Here is a 14,018-nt window from a genome sequence, read left to right as displayed (position 1 = left end):
ACCATCCTGACCAAGAATGGAAATGAAAGCTGCAATTAAAAAAAAGTAAAAGAACTATATAGAACAAATGAAAGAAGGGTAACTTAATAGCAATGACCATAAATTAGGAGTGAAGAGCTATAGACAATTAATAAGATTAGCTGAAGGTCTCAATGAAAAATCTCCAGCCAGTAAGGTTAAGAACAGCGTAATGGAGTCGGCACCCACCTCTTGCGAGTGCCCCCTTTTGTTGGCCGATGTACATGCAATCACAGCTCTTTTCAGGGGCTGCACCCACCTCTCACAGGCGGCCCCCTTTGGTTGCTTCGGTGTGAGCTTGCTTTTCATTTTAGTTCTTATCTCAGGGTGGCACCCACCTCTCACAAGCACCCGATGGTTCTCTTGGTGGGTCTTCAGTGACTCAGCCCTCCGGCCAAGCTACATAAGCAGTCTCCCCTTCCAGGGTATACAGTCTTGAATTCTTATCACTGCCCTGATATGGGGCTGTAGCTTTTAGGCTTCCTAGAGACACTGTCTTCTTCAACCACCCAGCCAGGGCCCATCTCAGTACCCACAACTAGTGTCCTTTTCAGCAGCCCTCCCTGGGCTCAGTCTACCACCAGGACCCATCTCGGTACCCTCATCTGGTCTGGCCAGGTTCTGTGCTTGGTCCCCCCAGCCTCAGCCTTCCCATGCTGACTTTTCATGGCCCTGCTGCTATTCTATCCAGCCAGTCAGGCACTTGGTCTTTGGTAGCCTTCATTGGGCTCTGTTCAGCCTGATGAGTTCTGTGCAGTGAGCTGTCCATGGTCCTGCTGTTCATCTAGCCAGCCAAGCACCCAGTCCTCCCTCATCGAGCTCCACACAGCAACTGAAGGCCCTGCTCTGCTGCTTGCCTTTTATTGGCCACTCCAGCAGTCCCTCTGATTGGCTGCTCCTCTGCAGCCACTCTAGGTTGCCTGGAGGACTCCTCACTGCTCTACTCTGGGGCAGAGTGATGCAGGGTCACAAGGGCTCCAGCAGGGCACCTCCGGACCTAGTCCACCCTGTCATAGACAGTAAAGAGGAATCCTTACAATGGGATAGGTCAGTTAGGTCAACTAGATATGGATGGTATAATCTTCAATAAAGATGCAGAAAACAAGTAAAAGGCAGAAGTGCTTAATAGATATTTCTGTTGTGTATTTACAAAGACACTGAATGAGGTAGTCTACCTAGGGATGTACTTTTTATTCCATCAGTAACCAGAGAGGATGTTAAAACAGCAACTATTAAACATTTTTAAATCATCAGGACCAGGTAACTTTCACCCAGAGGTGGCTAAGTTGCTCTCTAAATCATCGGTGCGGCCTTTTTAGCAAACCTTGAAACAGTGGGGAAGTTCCAGATTACTGAGAAACAATCCAAAATTCTGCCAATATTTGAAAACTGCGAACAGAATGGCCTCAGTCTGACATCAGTTCTGGGCAAACCTATAGAAAGGCTGATGGGGATGCAATTAAAGAAATAAAAGATGATAGCATAATTAATGCCAATTAACATGGCTTTATGGGAAATAAGTCTTGTCAAACAAACTTGATGTCATACAATGAGATTATAATTTGTTTAATAAAGGTAACAGTGTTGATATAATGTACTCAGACTTCTGTAAAGCATGGCATTCTGACTACAAAACTAGTACTATCCAAAATCCATGTAACCTATAGTACATGGATTAAAAATTGATCTCACCAAGTAATTGTAAATGGGGAGTCATCAGCCCATGGCTTGTTTCTAGAGGGGTTCCAGAGGGAGTTGTTCTTGGCCCAGTATTAAATGTCTTTATTGATGATGTGGAAGGAAACAAAGTCATTGCTGGTAATGCTTTGAGATTGGTCAAAAATTGATCAAATGGTAAATAATTACAAGGACAGGTCAATTATACAGAGCTTGGTAAGGTGGGCTCATTTGAACATGTATTTTCATGAAGCCATATGCTAGATCTCTACTTTAGAGATAAAGAGTATAGGTCATGCTTGTAAGATGGGGGACTGCATCCTGGAAAGTGCTCTGAAAAGGACTTAGGTGAAATAGTGGATAACCAAGTGACCACGCACTCCCAGGGCCTTGCAGTGGCTAAGAGGGCTAATGTGAGCCTGGGATGTATAACCAAGAGCAGCAGGAATAAGGCAGTAATATTGCCTCTGTATACAGCAGTTGCTGGAATACTGGCTCTGGTGTTCACACTTCCCAGAAGATGTAAAAATTTACTTTAGTGGGTTTTGTGCCAGGCCTTAAAAAAGCAGCAGATAGTTTCTCTGGGGGGGGGTCTACCAGAAGAAAGCTAATGCCACTTTATTAAGGCGAGAAAAGGGTAATTCTATTTGTGAATTTAAGAATGCTTTCCTGTTGGTACAGAAAGGCCTTTCTTTGGGTGGTATATGGTTTCCTAGAGCAAATGTGCAATCAATAAATACCTGCCTGCTGATAAGTACTTGATTTCTCCTTTTGATATAGGCTTGCAATACACACTCTGACTCAGATATTAAATATCTGTGACCCAAAAGAGGAATGTCTTTGACAACATTTTGTCTTTCATGAACAGGGTCATTAAGTAACACTTGTAACTACTAAATCTAGGTTGTGTGTGAAAATGATTTCAGTGAACACAGAAAACCCCAGGTTTCTTTTCAATCTACTGATGTCTTTTGAAAGCAGTTCCTAAGCCTCCATTTCAAAGCCTCTTTCAATCTCTGCAAATTGTTGGTAACAGCTAAATCGAGGCAAACAGCTCATAACACGGTAACTCAACAATAAGCACTATCGCTGATTCTTAGAAGAAACTATCACTTTTCAGATCACTGCCACAGGAAGATATCATCATATATACTGGAATATTTAAAAAAGAATTCAGCTTTTATCCATATGTCAATTGCATCTTGCAAGGTCAGTAGCTTTACTGTAATAGACACAGGCAAAAATAGCAAGAACAACCATAATCCACCACTGTGATCAGAAGGCCAAGCTGATGGGTGAAATAAATGTTGTCCTCCCAAACATATCTTTAATTCAAAGTGATCTTTCACATGACATGTGCAATACTTAAAGATTCAATGATAATTCAGAGAATTCAAATCTAGTAGTTGACTTGCTGTTTGGTTGTTTAGTGTTCCTATTCTTTGGAATCACATTTCACAATTCAGTCTTTACGAACTTCAAAAGAAACAATCCATTTGTGTGCATTTAATGTCATAAAACCTTATAAATTCTGATTACGAGAATGATTCAGATTTTGTGAAACTTCTGCCACACTAGTCAAATGATTTTTATTAGAGCAGGTCAAAATTTTCAGACAAAACATTTTTCCCTCAGAAAATGTTGATTTGACTAAAAATTCAGCTATTTCATGGGAATGTATTGATTTTGTCTAAATGGTTGATGAAAAATCAAAAATACTCATTCTGATAAAATGAAGCCTTCCAATCTTAATATACAATACAAATGACAGTCAAAATGAAGCCTTTCAATCTTAGCCTAACACATTGTGTTGACCTTATCAAAACTCAAAAAAGGCCAAAATGGAATATTTTTACAATATTTCCTTGATTTTTCATCTCAATTCTGGATTAAACAAAATTTCAAGATCTTGGATTTTCCCCCGGACAGAATTTCCATTTTTTGACCAGCTCTAATTTTTATTCAGTTGTTTGGATTTATATTAATACCTACAAAAGGTGTGTAGTAGGATCCTCGGTGGTTTGGGTGGCCTAATGGTTAGCATCCACTCAGTCATGGGGTCGTGGTAAAGGAATCCGGGCTGCCCACTCTACCAGGCTCCGACCCAGGGCCCCTAGGAGGGTCAGCAATGTTGACCCCCTGGAGGGAGAAGGGGTCGGACCCTGTGAGTTACCCTCCGTGGGTCACTCCCTCCACTTATGGTCACAGAAAAAGAAAAAGGAAACCAAACCATCAGCCACAGCTGGGTCCAGCATACAGTCCTGGTACTTCTGGGAGGCACCCTTCACCCCTTTTGGCAGGAGCCTGCAGGGGAGGTCTGTCCTCTCCAGCCTTCTCCCTTCTGAGCTGGGTTGCTCCCTTTTCAACCCTGTCTCCAGCTGGAGCATGCTCCGCAGGGATGGAGGGGCAGGGCTAGCTGGACCCAATACTGCCCTTTAACCCCTTCCATCCCAGTGTGGGGTTTGTACCACACAGTGCCTATCTAAAACTCCAATTAACTTGAACACAAATGAAAAAAGAAAAGGAATACTTGTGGCAGCTTAGAGACTACCAATTTGAGCATAAGCTTTCATGAGCTACAGCTCACTTCATCAGATGCAAACCGTGGAAAATACAGAAGATGTTCTTATACATACAAACCATGAAAAAATGGGTGTTTATCATACACATTGTAAGGAGAGTGATCACTTTAAATAAGCTATTACCAGCAGGAGAGTGGGGTGGGGGTAGAGAAAACCTTTTGTAGTGGTAAACACCCATTTTTTCATGGTTTGTATGTATAAGAACATCTTCTGTATTTTCCACAGTATGCATCCAATGAAGTGAGCCGTAGCTCACAAAAGCTTATGCTCAAATAAATTGGTTAATCTCTAAGCTGCCACAAGTCCTCCTTTTCTTTTTGTGAATACAGACTAACATGGCTGTTACTCTGAAACAAATGAAAAATGCACTTAGTCAAGCAAAAAACAGCAGCTAACCCACTTCTATAAAACTAAGGGCTTGTCTCCACGGTAAGTTCCTGTGAATCTACAGTGCACCCGCTTGCCACACAGTAACGTCCCGTGTGGCCACCTGTAACAGGGTCCCCTCAGGGGCCACCTGGCTCCTGCCGCCGCTGGGCTGAGAAAATCACACCAAGAGAGACCTTGGTGCAGTGCTTATCTGGTGCTTTTATTTACAGGTTGTGTTCCCACCACCTTTCCACCATACATATAGTCCCCTTCTTTCAGTTCACCAGCAGGGGAGATGGGGCAAGCTTGCTCTCTCTTCACTTCCCCTCACTGCCTTTCCTCTAGTGCAGCTTTCCTCTTTTCAGCTTCTTCCTCCTGGCTTCCTTCCCTTGGGGCTCTTATCCAGCCCCAGCCTGTTCCAGCTTCCCCAATCAGGGCCAGATGACCCACCCAGCTCCAATTCACCTCCCTTAATTAGAGCTGGAGTGACAGAGGGTTGGCTAAGCAGTTTTTTGCTTAGCACCCTGTCACACCACCGCTATGGCACAGTGACAGTCCCAGAATGCAGCTTGGTGCCAAGCACTTGGAAGCAGTAATATGCTAAGCTGTGCCCTGTGGTGTCCCCGTGGGACATTCATGCATGGCAAGCTGGTGCACTGTAGTTTCAGCCTCCGGCTTGCAGTACTGTAAGTTGCCATGTAGACGAGTCTCACACCCCTAGCAGAGCACCTCTCCCCCACAAACCTCTTCCCTCCCTGGCACCCAGGATCAACATTATCAAAGCTGCATCCATCTTTAGGCATCTAAATTCAAGCAGCCTGCTTTATAAAGATGCTTAGCACATGCCAGTCCTGTTAACTGTTACGGCCTTTTTATTTAGATGCCTAAACATGGTTGCAGGAGCCTAATGTTATGCCCCCAAGATCAAAAATGTGAGCCTAAGCACTTAGGCTTTGCAGCATGCCCTGAAGATTCAGCAAATGGCCAAGCAAGGAAAGGAATTCCAAAGCTCAGAGTCTTTCCCAGGTCTACTCTACTGCCAGCCACCCCTTTTTTTAAATTGGGGAGGACACCAGCTCTAGGATCCCCACAGCAGTGGTGTGGCCCAAGGAGAGAGGTATTCTCTCAAGTAGGCAGGTCCTAGGTCATTTGGGCTGGGATGTCACCCAAGGAGCTAGGCACCCATCTCCCATTGAAAGTGAAGGCATTCAGCTACCTCTGGCAGGATCCTTTTCCAAGTAAGCAAAAAGACACCTTAACTTCCACCCAGATAAGCAGCCAGTGCAGATCCCAGAGCACTGGGGTTGTGTGTCCCGGCCTAGATATGCTACTTTATAAGGGGGTTGCTGAATTCTGGAGCAACTTAAGTTTTCCATGCTGCCTTGAGTGACCCTGCAACCCCATGTGCAAGGTGCCAATGCCACTCACTCCAATTTGGCCCGGCAGCCCTTCTCTCATGATGGAAGGGTAGCTGGGCCAAATTTGAGCAGCATTCTGACCCCATGAGACTGCTTGGCACCCCACCACCACCTTGGCAGTCCTTCCAGTGCCCATGGGCACCAGCCACCCTCAGCTCCCTGGGAGAAGTGAAGCTGGAACCCCCAGTACCCAGGCAGTGGGCAGACTGGCTCTGCTTCCTGGGGATGCAGAGGGAGGATGGGGTCTGAGGCTCCCAGCACTGCCTGGCCCCTGCTGGGGATACTGCCCTTCAGCCTGACCCTCTCCAGGTAAGAGCTTGGGGCTGGGTAGGGGGCAGCAGCAGACAGTGTATGTGGAGCTGGGGCCAAGGGGAAAAAGAGTGCAGGGCTGGGTGCAGAGTAAGCAGAGTGGGAGCACAAAAGGGAAAATGTGTGGGACTGGGGGCAGTGCAGGGGAGGCCCGTGTCTGGGCTCCCTCAGGAAAATTCAGGTTGCCCCCCTGCTTCAGAGCAGGGCGTGTCTCTGTGTTTGCACCATGCTGAACATAACAGAGCTCTGATCTTGGGCGAGGGCTCTGGGCAGTACTGTAATCCAAACAAATATTTAATGCTGCCACGTGACCACAACGGGATCCCTGATTCCAGCAGTGTTCTTCCACAGATGAGCTTGACCCAAGTTGTTCAGAACTCTGTGGTCGGGGAGTGAACGTGCATGGGCCCTCTGAAGACATCAGACAGTTCTTAGGCCTTGATGCTTCCCAGCACAATACGCTGCCCAAAATAAACGATTTGCCCTGGCCTGCTTCCCAGCATGTGGCCAGGCCGTGTGAAGGGCTTGTTACCCTGTAAGTAGGAGCAGCTTTCCTAAGAGGACAGACAGCACTGGGCCATTGCCTCGTCTCCTCTGGTGTAAAGCAGCACAACCCCACAGCCAGCCATGCAGTCATGCTGATCGACACCAGTCCCATTGTGGTTTTATATAGTCGTTACCTCAAGTAGTTTTCAATGCCACACTCGTTCAAAGGCTTTGCAAATGCTTCTTTTCAATCAACCATTGAGGGCTTTCGCCTACGGAATATGCAACTCTTCTCTCCTTTCCATTCAAATGCTATCACCTGGCTATATTGACCATATCATGTAGGCCCAGCCCAGCAGTCTATGGACGCAATTCTCATTGAAAGCTGCCATACCAAAGCACTTGCCATCCATGGCCTAAGGTCTTGCCTTCTTCTGAGGATGTCACTACTAGGGGCTATTATTGTTTTTAAATTATTATGTGTAGGGTTTGCAGCATGCCCAAATGCCATTCACTTTGACTCCCTCAGGGAACTGATGGACAGGATCCCCTGGGAGAATAACATGAGGGGGAAAGGAGTCCAGGAGAGCTGGCTGTATTTTAAAGAATCCTTATTGAGGTTAAAGGGACAAACCATCCCGATGTGTAGAAAGAATAGTAAATATGGCAGGCAACCAGCTTGGCTTAACAGTGAAATCCTTGCTGATCTTAAAACACAAAGAAGCAGCTTACAGGAAGTCGAAGATTGGACAAATGACCAGGGAAGAGTATAAAAATATTGCTCGGGCATGCAGGAGTGAAATCAGGAAGGCCAAGCGATGGTAAGAGTAACAAGAAGGGTTTCTTCAGGTATGTTAGCAACAAGAAGAAAGTCAAGGAAAGTGTGGGCCCCTTACTGAATGGGGGAGACAACCTAGTGACTGATTATGTGGAAAAAGCTAATGTACTCAATGCTTTTTTTGCCTCTGTCTTCACAAACAAGATCAGCTCCCAGACTGCTGCACTGGGCAGCACAGCATGGGGAGGAGGTGACCAGCCCTCTGTGGAGAAAGAAGTGGTTCGGGACTATTTAGAAAAGCTGGATGAGCACAAGTCCATGGGGCCGGATGCGCTGCATCTGAGAGTGCTAAAGGAGTTGGCGGATGTGATTGCAGAGCCATTGGCCATTAGCTTTGAAAACCCATGGCGATCGGGGGATGTCCTGGAAAAAGGCTAATGTAGTGCCCATCTTTAAAAAAGGGAAGGAGGAGGATCCTGGGAACTACAGGCCAGTCAGCCTCACCTTAGTCCCTGGAAAAATCCTGGAGCAGGTCCTTAAGGAATCAATTCTGAAGCACTTAGAGGAGAGGAAGGTGATCAGGAACAGTCAGCATGGATTCACCAAGGGCAAGTCATGCCTGACTAATCTAATTGCCTTCTATAACGAGATAACTGGCTCTGTGGATGAGGGGAAAGCGGTGGACGTGTTGTTCCTTGACTTTAGCAAAGCTTTTGACACGGTCTCCCATAGCATTCTTGCCAGCAAGTTCAAGTAGAATGGGCTGGATGAATGGACGATAAGGTGGATAGAAAGCTGGCTAGATTGTCGGGCTCAACAGGTAGTGATCGATGGCTCCATGTCTAGCTGGCAGCCGGTATCCAGTGGAGTGCCCCAAGGGTCGGTCCTGGGGCTGGTTTTGTTCAATATCTTCATTAATGATCTGGAGGATGGTGTGGATTGCACCCTCAGCAAGTTTGCAGATGACACTAAACTGGGAGGAGAGGTAGATATGCTGGAGGGTAGGGATAGGATACGGAGGGACCTAGACAAATTAGAGGATTAGGCCAAAAGAAATCTGATGAGGTTCAACAAGGACAAGTGCAGAGTCCTGCACTTAGGACGGAAGAATCCCATGCATTGCTACATACCTAGGGATCGAATGGCTAGGCAGCAGTTCTGCAGAAAAGGACCTACGGGTTACAGTGGACGAGAAGCTGGATATGAATCAACAGTGTGCCCTTGTTGCCAAGAAGGCCAATGGCATTTTGGGATGTATAAGTGGGGGCATTGCCAGCAGATTGAGGGACGTGATCATTCCCCTCTATTTGACATTGGTGAGGCCTCATCTGGAGTACTGTGTCCAGTTTTGGGCCCCACACTACAAGAAGGATGTGAAAAAAATTGGAAAGCATCCAGCGGAGGGCAACAAAAATGATTAGGGGGCTGGAACACATGACTTATGAGGAGAGGCTGAGGGAACTGGGATTGTTTAATCTGCGGAAAAGAAGAATGAGGGGGATTTGATAGCTGCTTTCAAGTACCTGAAAGGGGGTTCCAAAGAGGATGGCTCTAGAACTGTTCTCAGTGGTAGCAGATGACAGAACAAGGGGTAATGGTCTCAAGTTACAGTGGGGGAGGTTTAGGTTGGATATTAGGAAAAAACTTTCACTAGGAGGGTGGTGAAACACTGGAATGCGTTACCTAGGGAGGTGGTGGAATCTCCTTCCTTAGAAGTTTTTAAGGTCAGGCTTGACAAAGCCCTGGCTGGGATGATTTAGTTGTGGATTGGTCCTGCTTTGAGAAGGGGGTTGGACTAGATGACCTCCTGAGGTCCCTTCCAACCCTGATATTCTATGATAGTACCATAGTACTTAGGAACTGCAGTCATGGGCCGGGACTTCACTGTGCTAGGCGCTGTACATAGACAGAACAAAAAACAGTCCCTGCCCTCAGGGGATTACAGTCAAAATTTAAGAGACAATGGACAGACAGAAGAGGGAGTACGAGCACAGCCTTCAGAGACGACATCACAGCTGGTGGGGCTACAACAGAGACCACTGAGGCAATGGCCTGATTTTCATCTAGGTGATGAGCACCGATGTCAGTGGGAACCATGAGCACTCAAATGAGGCCATGCACTTTTAATGACTGGAAAAAGGGGGTGGGGGAGGGATAGCTCAGTGGTTTGAGCATTGGCCTGCTAAACCCAGGGTTGTGAGTTCAATCCTTGAGGGGGCCATTTAGGGATAGGGGGCAAAAATTGGGGATTGGTCCTGCTTTGAGCAGGGGGTTGGACTAGATGACCTCCTGAGGTCCCTTCCAACCCTGAGATTCTATGAATCTAATGAAACCAAAGCTAGATTGTGATTCATGGGGATACAGCATCCCAAGATCACTGAAGTAAAAGAGTCTTTCCATTGACTTTGATGGGCTTTGGATCAGGCCCATAGTCTGACTATCTTAGATTTTCATTGCATATGTTAACATCTGAGGGCGTGTTTCTGTTTTGTGGTTTCCAAGTTGCTAAATAGCTTTACTTCTCCTGTGCAATTGATGGTGCCTAAAAAGCACAAATTGCCAGCAAAGCATCACCCGTGAAAAGCCGACTGGCTAGGGTGGGGTGGAGATAAGAAAGTGGCCTAAAATATCTGTGTGCCCTCTGAAGGCTCTGTCGCCAGCTAGTGACAAGTACAACACTGGTTTAAATCCAGAGCACGGAGAAAATACCTTAGCAACTTTATACAGTTTAATCCCCCCATCATAAATATAAAGGGAAGGGTAAACATCTTTAAATCCCTCCTGGCCAGAGGAAAAACCCTTGCACCTGTAAAGGGTTAAGAAGCTAGGATAACCTCGCTGGCACCTGAACAAAATGACCAATGAGGAGACAAGATACTTTCAAAGCTGGGCGGGGGGGACAAAGGTTCTCTCTGTCTGTGTGTTGCTTTTGCCGGGACCAGAGCAGGAATGCAGGTCAGAACTCCTGTAAAGGGTTAATAAGCAATCTAGTTAGATATGCGTTAGATTCTGTTTTGTTTAAATGGCTGATAAAAATAAGCTGTGCTGCATGGAATGTATATTCCTGTTTTTGTGTCTCTTTGTAACTTAAGGTTTTGCCTAGAGGGATTCTTTATGTTTGGAATCTAATTACCCTTTAAAGTATTTTCCATCCTGATTTTACAGAGGTGATTCTTTTACCTTTTCTTTAATTAAATTTCTTCTTTTAAGAACCTGATTGCTTTTTCATTGTTCTTAAGATCAAAGGGTTTGGGTCTGTGTTCACCTATGCAAATTGGTGAGGATTTTTATCAAGCCTTCCCCAGGAAAGGGAGTGTAAGGCCTAGGGAGAAAGAGATTTCCAAGTGGGCTCTTTCCCTGTTATTTTTGTTAGACGCTTGATGGTGGCGGCAATAAGGTCCAGGGACAAAAGGTAAAATAGTTTGTACCTTGGGGAAGTTTTAACCTAAGCTGGGAAAAATAAGCTTAGGGGGTTTTTCATGCAGGTCCCCACATCTGTACCTTAGAGTTCAGAGTGGGGAAGGAACCTTGGCACCCCGTAAAAATGTGATGAAATGAGACACCCTCCGACTGCAATGAGAGTTTCCTCGGGCCTCTTATGTATCCTACAAGCAACGTGAGAGACTAAATCTAGAACCGTCAGTCTGCAAGGCTGATAGCTTTAGAGGGTATGAACATGGGTAGTTCTTTACCAAGAGCTCAGCCATGTGACCCTTACTCACAACTGGTACCTGACTACACGTGCAGTTCTATTAGATACCATTCACGTTACAGCTGGCAGAACTGGACACCAAGTCTTTTGGGAGAATATTGGACCATATCTTTGCTCTGCCAGTCCCTGCTGTGCATCCATATCACCTTCCAGGTGCCTGAGCTCTGGCAGATGTTTATAGCCAATGGGAAAGGAATTGTATCGTGCCCTTTCCACGTGCTTTGCCACCTGTTGGTGATGGCGGTTTTAAAAATAGACTATCAGAAGGGGAAAAGGGATCTTTCAGGGGAAGTTAACATTAAGGATTCTTTAGGGGGCAAGATGGATGCAAGCACAGGTTCTTAAATTTAAGTTTTTGAAACATTACAGTCAAATTAAGTGCTCCAGTTGCAATTTGTTTCTGCTAAAGTTCAACGCTCGCTAGTACCCCAATCCTGCTAAAATTTAAGCCCACCGTTAACTTGAAGCATGTGAGCCTTCCCATTGAAGCCAGCAGGATCATTTGGGGTATTTAAAGTTATATATTTGCTTAACTGCTTTGCTGCATTGGGGCTTAGAGGAGCAGAAACTTATTTTTAGATTTTAATCATACAAAAATTGTGTCATCATGGTCAAGATGACACAATCGCTGAGACTGAGGAGGATTCTGAGTTGACAGAATTGTTAATTTGACACTTCCCCTTTCATCCTAAAGGACTAACTGGTCTTTAAAGTGAACTGGAAACTTTTATATTCTGAAATATCTTTGGTAATAACATACTGTAGAAATCACTGTGTAGCCGATCAAGCCCTCACCTCTGCAGCACCTCCTGCTTGTCATCCAGGAATTAGCACTTTCCAGCCTCAGAGCACCTCCTGCTGGCTGGTGTCTCATCTGCCTCAGGCCCCTGTGTCCCTCCTGGACCCTGGTGCCCCTTTCCTTGGGGTGCCTGCCCACAGCAGTACCCCCACACTCTGGGTCTCCCCCTCCCAGGAGAACCTCCAACTCTCTAAGCCCACCTCGCCTCAGTGGCTACTGTCAGTCATCTAGCCCCCTTTCTCTGGGGCAGACTGCAGTCTGTAATGGCCACTCATCATTGGCAAGGGGGTTGGACTTGCTGCCTCTGCAGCCCCAATACCTCCTTAGGCCTTTACCGAGGCCTCAGCCTGTAGAGTTGCCAGGCTGGAGCTCCCTATCTCCTTTTGCCCTTTCCCAGCTCTGCTCAGCTTCAAGTACCCTTACTCCTTCAGACAGCTAGGTCCTTCCCACCCCCAGGCTGGAGTGAGACTCCATTTGCCTCCTGGCCCGGCAGCTCTTTTATAGGGCCCAGCCTGGCCCTGATTGGCTGCCTCCCAGCCTTTGCTTATTGGCTCTGCCCCAGCCCTCTCCAAGGGCTGGCCTTTTAACCCTTTCAGAGCCAGAGCTGGGTGACTGCCCTACTACACACTGGTTTAAATTTTATTTTATGGTAGGTTTCAGAGTAGCAGCCGTGTTAGTCTGTATTTGCAAAAAGAAAAGGAGGACTTGTGGCACCTTAGAGACTAACCAATTTATTTGAGCATGAGCTTTCGTGAGCTACAGCTCACTTCATCGGATGCCACGAGCTCACGAAAGCTCATGCTCAAATAAATTGGTTAGTCTCTAAGGTGCCACAAGTCCTCCTTTTCTTTTAATTTTATGGTAGTTATCTTTGTAGTTCTATTATTAAAATGACCTGCTCTTCAAGACTGTATGTAGCATGTCACTCATGTAAATACATCAATACAATTTTGGTCTGTTTTGTTTTTTAAAAAAGGAACCTGCAACTTAAATCCACTCTGGTTTTGCTTTAGTAAAGCTTGAAAGCTCAGGCCCTCTGGAATTAATGTTCCAAGATGTATTTTCATACATAATATCTAGTTCCTCAAACTTTTGCAGAGTCTGTTGCAAACAATGAGCAGCTTCCTGTCGACTTCAAAGGGTTTTGGATCAAGCCCTTACAGTCTGCACTGGTACAAGCTTAGTATTAAATATTGTCAAAGATTTTCTTTGGTTGGTTTTGATTTTGATTTTTTTGTTTTTAGTGGATAATAAAAGGTTCCAAAGACGCTCCCATATCATATTGTTAACCTAGCCCTTCAGCTCTGATTCAGCAATTCAGGGCAATCCAAACTCTTCATCCAAACATGGTTGATGGCTTTTCCCTGTCTTCATGAAAACAGCTGCACCCCAAGTCAGTGTGGGCTAGCAGCTAGGGCACTAGCCTGGCTGTCGGAAAGCTAGGTTCTAATCCCAGCTTTGCCGCCGACCTCTGCGTGATCCCCGGGGTAAGTCTCCCTTTCCGCTTTTGTGTCTTTAGATTGTAGGCTCTTGGAGGCAGGGCATCCACTCATGCTGTGTGTTTATGCAGTGCCTAGTACAAAGGGGCCCTGAGCTTAGCAGAACGCTGTAGATGCTAATATAATACGTACAATAAAGAAATGCTACATGAACCCTATTACGGACATACCGATATTGTCTGAGTGTAGATTATTAGCATTGTAAGCTCTTTGGGGCAGGGGTTGTCTTTTTTGTACAACACTTAGCACAATAGTTCCAGGTCTGTGACTCGGGCTACTAGGTGCGATGGTGACGATGATTAATAATATATTGTTCATGCTGTTACTCTAAATAAACGCAAAATCACCAGTCAGAATCTATCACTGAGATC

Source organism: Lepidochelys kempii, chromosome 3 (assembly GCF_965140265.1).
Source record: "Lepidochelys kempii isolate rLepKem1 chromosome 3, rLepKem1.hap2, whole genome shotgun sequence".
Classification (NCBI taxonomy): domain Eukaryota; kingdom Metazoa; phylum Chordata; order Testudines; family Cheloniidae; genus Lepidochelys; species Lepidochelys kempii.
This window is presented reverse-complemented; position numbering follows the sequence as displayed.